The sequence below is a fragment of the Passer montanus genome, unplaced genomic scaffold (genome assembly GCF_014805655.1).
Source record: "Passer montanus isolate IOZ18808 unplaced genomic scaffold, ASM1480565v1 scaffold7, whole genome shotgun sequence".
In the NCBI taxonomy this organism is placed as follows: Eukaryota; Metazoa; Chordata; class Aves; order Passeriformes; family Passeridae; genus Passer; species Passer montanus.
In genome coordinates this window covers 6,452,560-6,459,193 of record NW_024372147.1, presented here as the reverse complement: position 1 = coordinate 6,459,193, position 6,634 = coordinate 6,452,560, and positions in this window count along the sequence as shown.

Sequence of the window (6,634 nt, the reverse complement as noted above, 5' to 3'; positions counted from 1 at the left end):
TAACAAAACTTTCCTTCCATTTAAAGGATAAAATTGTCCCACCTCCTTTCAGTAGGTGGGAATAGACTTTGACTGATCTAGGCTAATACCTAGTTCTGCATTTATTTGCAAATAAATAGTGGCTTTATTAAGGAAAGGTCAGCCATAAAAACATGGATACACATGATTTGAATTAGGACACTGATGTAATTTATTCATATTACACCACAGAATGAGCTCCAATATTCTGGAGTTATTCTGTGTTTCATGTTTTCCTCCCGTTCACATTTTATAACTTTTCAAGGCAGCTATAAAACAGATACCATTTCCCCCTAAGCTGTCTTTCTTCTAATTAAACTGGGCCATAAGAGAAGAGAAAAAAAAAAAAGGGAGAAAAATATTCTTTCTTGGTGTTCCTGCCTGCAAGATACAATATGTTTTCAGAATATAGAGAACAGATCATTTTTCATTCAACTTCTTCTCTTCTCAGGTCTTTAATTTCATATTTCTGTTACAGCTTCCACATCTTATTCTCCACTTCCCTCACTTCTTTGCACTCTGCTATAAAAAGAAGCATTCTTCCTTCTTCAGAGCTGAGAAGCTCTATTCAGAACTTGAGTACAACTAATGGAAAGCAGTGTTTTCTAATATAACTGAATGAAGAAATGTTTGGAAAAGATTTCCCGTATGTATCCTTACATTTTTTTAAGGTACCTCCATGTGATTCATAGGCAATGTTTGGTTAATTCTGAAGAAAAGTAAAAATTTATTTTCTGCAGCATTGTCTTTACTAAGAATTAAAAAAAAAAGGAGTTTACTTAAATCAAAATATTCACTTATCACAACAACTAACAACAAGTGTGAAAAAGGAAATTACTTGGCAGATCTACAAAAAACAGGGGAGTTAAGACAGACTGAGGTGAAATTAGCCTACCTCTAAGTAAGAGGATTTGTTTTTAAAAACAGGTACCAGGACTGGAAATAAAACTACTTTTGTTTCATCTTTTCTGGTATATAAAATTTTAAAAAATACACCTTATCACTTTGATGGTTATTTTTATCTCATATGCCAGGAGGTCTTTCTCTTCATTGCTCTTGTCCTGGCAATCAGAGAGGTATATGGACTATAAGAGGGCATAGATTTACAGAGAAAGGAACATATGATGGGGAGTTGAGATCAGTTAATACAGTTGAGAGAATAAGAGGACCATTACAATCAGTACTATGGGACCTCATATTTCTTAGCAGCAAGTGCAGCTCTCTGTACTCAGGCACCTTTTATTGGACGTTAACCAGGTTTTCAACATGGAGCTAAAACAAAGAGCAGCACACATATTATAACTTGCACTGCATGATCTCTAAAATTCTCACATGCACTGTTAAACAGCAACTTGTAAAGGAACAGCCCAACCCAACTCATTTTTCTCTATTGCCTGAATTTAAGTTGTCTGAAATTAAATTTAAATAAAGAACCCCATATAAATAAGACCGGGAATCTTCAGTGCCAGTGAGCAGCCCAAGAGTGTTCTAGGACAGAGGAATGCTGCAGGCTCATTTCTATGATGGGCAACTTTAAAAGTTATTCTGAAAATGTATGTATATGTTAAGATAAATTAATCAAGGTAATGATCAGTTATTTTCTGAAGTGTTGCTAAAAATATAAGATGAGAGGAGGAATGCTGTGGACTTTCACTAAACAATAGCAGAAAGAAATTAAAACTGAATTTTAGTAGATTTAGTAAACCCTTGAGGAATGGTTTAAAATGTTTTGGGACTGTTAAGGAATGAATTGTACAGATCTTCACAGACCATTAAGTTAACATAAGCCAAAAAGTCAAGAAGCTTACCGCAGTTTCATAACAATGACCAGACATTGGTTGTATTAAGCCATGCTTGTATTATTGCCTGTTAATAGTCAATTAGTTACAGCATAATGTGACAAGTATGCTTTTACTCCAGATCAAGCTGCCAGCTTCTTTCATTTTATTTTCCTCATTACAATTGATGAAGAAATAAGAGAAGAATTACAATGCAAAAGGACAAGCTAGGTACAATTGCCATGTCTGCTCCGTGCTGGGCTGAAATTCCTCAGTGGACTGTCTTGCACCATATAAGGTATTTGCATGCCCCTGGAGTGTCATTTATTCTTTATTCCTCTATGTAAATTGATGCAGTTATTTGCTTTGTGATCAGCATGGTGTTAGTTTTTACAGCCAATTGCATTGTTAAAGAGTGTTTTGTTTAGAAATATATTATCTCAACAGAAATATTCTGTAGATATGTCCTCAGCTAAAATACTTTTATGAAGAAGAAGGGCCCTTTATGACAATGTGCAGGGCAGAGTCAATTTGTTGTAGCAAAGATTCTAGTTGGGGCTATTTATATTAGCATTCAGTTTTTGTGGAACACCTCCCTCATAAAATTGGCCTTTCTCTGCATATTAATAAAGCTTTTTGTTTCTCTGTGCTCCTCATTAAGAGAGAAGCAACTGATTATGCCCGTGAGTGGTATTACTGCTATTCAGCTCCCACCTCTCTTATTATGTATTCCCAGGCCACTATGCCTGTGGTTAAGCAACATTACCATAAATTTTCCAGGGGAAAGACTATGGCACAAACAGACTCCTGGAGAGAAAAAAACAGCTAATGCCTAGGCTTACACACAGTGTCCTGCAGCTCCTTCCATATTCAGGGGACGGCACCAACTGCCGGACACATTTTTGTCTTGGTGCCTGAAAAGAATTTGCAAAGCAAGTGCCATGGCACCTTTTGGCATGGGTTGTGCTGGGAAACAATGTAAGACTAACATACATCAATCGATTTGACTGTACTGAACAGAACTGGTAAAAAAATTACAACTACTTACTCAGGTATTTGTGAACCTGCTGATGGAACTGAATCTAAAAATGCTCATAGAATGCATTTAACAGCTCAGTCTATCTTGTCTGCCTCCTACATAATAACCAGGTTTTTCTTCAGTGTGGTTTCTTTCTCAGTCACAAAATAAGACATTAATTTTTCCTATATGTGTTTTCACAGTGTCTTTCCATGTACCACCTATACGCAGTTTTGAACACACAAACACTGTTCAGTGTCCATGGTAGGGACCAGGCAAAACCCCACATTAATTCAGTTTTTGTTGTCTTGAGACTGAAACAAACATCTCTGCAGCACATGACTGTACCATCTCCCTTAGAGCCTTGCTGAACTCTGCTGCACTGAGGAGCACATAGATGTCCTCTGAAGACAAGCTTCATGTGACCTTTGTGTTGTAACCTATTGGTGCAGTGAGGGGGCAGAGGCGGGTTTCACCTTTTGTGCCCCCAAAAAATTGAGAACCCTTAAAATCTTTGATGTCTTACAGGACTACAGTAAATAATTTTAAAAAGGCAAAACACATCACAATGAGGCAATGTTTTCTAGTTGTACAGAAACATGGGAAAGCAATGTGAAAATGAAAGTCTGCATTTGTACCAAACATTATAAAATTTATAAGCAGTATTTTTTCTATATTTATAAAAATTATTTTTAAAAGTTATGGCTATCAAGTCTACCAAGCAATAGGCAAAATTATGCAATTAATGTGATTGATAAAAGATAAAGCCTTTCCCCATCCTCTTCATTCAGGGGTAATAATTCTTTAAATAATTTTCAAAAAATGTTGAAGATCTCTTGTGAGAGGTGAGAAGAGAGCAACGTGAGAAGCAGTTATTTCCTTTCTCTAAACATATTGCCATGCAAAGGACTGAGCTCCAAAATTTCCCGATGGGTTTTTCCTGCGATGGAAAGGGTCTGTTTGTGTTTGACATTCCTCCTGAGTCAGCTCACCAGTAAGCCAGTCATTTGCAGGCAAGGGTATAGGAGCAGCTGCTTCTGCTACAGTGGCATCCAGGATAGTGAATGAACTCATGTAAAATTTCTGTTGTGGAGAGTCCTTCATTTTCTTGAGACAACACACAGTTTTGCAGCTTAAGTGTGCTGCCTGTAGGTATATGCCTCTTTCTATAGTCATCTACTTAACACAATTGAATCTTAAGACTTGCTAAATTTCAGCTTATCAATGCATCAAATGCACGGTTTTATTAAACAGTGGCAAATTCTGTTTATCTGTGATTTCCCTTGTCCCCTGTCACACTACTGATTTCATAATGGGAAACTACTGTATTAAAAAAAATATTAAAAGGAAAGGAAAAATGTCAAAGCCACCACACTGGATGAATCCCAATGTACAGACTTATACACATGCAAAACCAGTTTATTCAGAATTTTTTTCCTCTCAGTGTGGAGTCCCCATGGCACTGATGAGATCTCTGTGCAGTTACATATGCTGTACTTCATGGACTGAGATATTCTGTGTCTATGTTATTACCAGTAAGTAGTTGGTAAATGTTTAAATCATGGCACATGGAGATAATACAGAACAGTACTCTCTGTGGTATGATAAATCTCTAAAACTGATTCTTAAACTAGATAAGATGTAGTCTAGGGTTGCTTGTTCAGGCTTAATTTGACTTATCAGCTATGATACAATTTGTATTTGAAGAGAAACTGCTGCATTTCCAGCTACTAAAGCTGACTTGGGGATTTTATATAAAAGACCAGTTGAATCAACACAGATACAGTCTCTTTCATATTAATTAACTGTACCATGTGAAAAATGTTCTAAAATAAGTAAATTAAGAAAACCCAAGCAATAACAGAAGTATAACATGTCAGTGAATGGAAAAATTTCTGTTTCTGAAACTAGTGAGACCCTTCCCCACCCAAGCGACAGAAAATTTTTATCCTGTCACGCAAGTGACTAATGGGCTCCTAAAGGTCTTCTAAAGAACAACACTACTCCCTGTGTCTTAAAGTTACATACCACTACTCCTCAGAGAGGGCAATAAAAATCCAGGCCAAGAAGAGGCATTTTTTCCTGCTGCTGTTTTGATTTTTTGCCCACCAGAAACTGGGAACCACCAAGCTAGAGTCTCATATATGCCAGAAGCAAACTACTGCACTCCCTCACTACTGAGGACCATGAATCCCAGGAGATGATTTGCAGGATCTCATGCAGAACTGCATCTGAGGGAGACAAAAAGGAAGAGGAATTTTATGTTCCAGAGGCTGGTAGTATGCCCACCCTGGAGATTCAAAGAGCTTTTTTTTCCAAGCAAAACACTTGTCACAAGTTTAAATTAAGATCAATTAATGTTATTGCTGTCTACAATCTATTGCACATTAGCAAAAACTAATCATGATATCAAAATGATAAGTGCAAAATTATGCCTGGGCATATGCTTGGAAATCACACTATTATCTACCAAGAGAAATGCAGGTACTTGGAAAGTGCTGTGGAAAGAAATCCTTTTTATTACTGTATTTCAACCTCATTATTACTAGTTTTGCCTGTGCTGAAGGGAGATGAGGGAGACAAGTAGCCTTGGAGCAGCAGAGGTCCCTGTGCAAAGCCCTGCATGTAGCCAGCCAACAGCTTCTCAAAGCTTTATTTGTGGCACTGACATGGGGCACAAGCAACCTGAATCCATCTTCCCATAAAACATGTTGAAATAATACAAACCTTCCACAGGCCTTTTCCAAACCTGGACAATGTTTTGGTAGTGCCATTTTCATCAGTCCTCCTCACCATAAGACAGAACCCAAACAAAGTGGCTAAGGAACACTTCAGTTTTCCTTCTAAATACACATTTCGTCAAACACTGAACACAATAGACAGGCTGTCAAATCTGCTTCCTACAAGCAGCTTTAGAGAATAAACACATCCAGTTCCCAAAGGAATTTAAATTTCAGTAATATTTTTGTATATATTTTTATGTAGAACAGAAATCCTAAATAGGATGGCAAGATGGTGCCCCAAACAGCAGGTGTGTTGGCAGGTTGGAGACCTCAGAGAGTGTAGCTTTCCCTTCCACACACGGCCCAACAAGAATTATATGAAGCATACTAGTAAAGACAAATGAGGTCTTTACTGAGCATTTTAATTCAGTATTCTCATTCTAATGAGGCACAGGAGACAAACCTGACATTATTCAGTTTACAAAGCAAGATAAAATAGAAGATAGATACTTAGCTTTTAAACTCAGATAAGTAGTAGAGAAAAGCCTGTCAACAGCTGGAAAGCCAAGATTTCTAATAAAGAAAAATAAACAGTCATTCTACATATATTGTACCTGTTTCACATAATACACAAAGCATTATAAAGGAAAATGGAATAATCAATTTTACCTTTGTTTATACAAGCAATGTGAGACAGAAATCTACTTTCCATAATGACATTCCAATTGTGTAAGCTGGCTTGTGAGCTATTGAGAATCTTGTGGGCTGTTGAGTCAGGTAGAAACTGTTTTCCAGTAACATCTGTGGCATTTCCTAAATAGAAAATAAACAGAGGTGAATTTAAGCATGCAGGTAATTGGGAGAAAAACAATGCTTACAATAACCAGATTTGAACTGAATAGGAATGCTTCTCATATTTTGACTCAAGCATTTTTAAATCTCTGTTGCTATGTAATTACAGAGCAAGCATAATGAAGCCTAGTAAAGAGAAATTACTGCACAACTGTTTCTCCTTTCTTCTAACTTCTGGAACAACAGAAGTGACATCTCACTCCACTGCTGTCAGACCTGAGATGACACAAGTCATCAACTCAGCA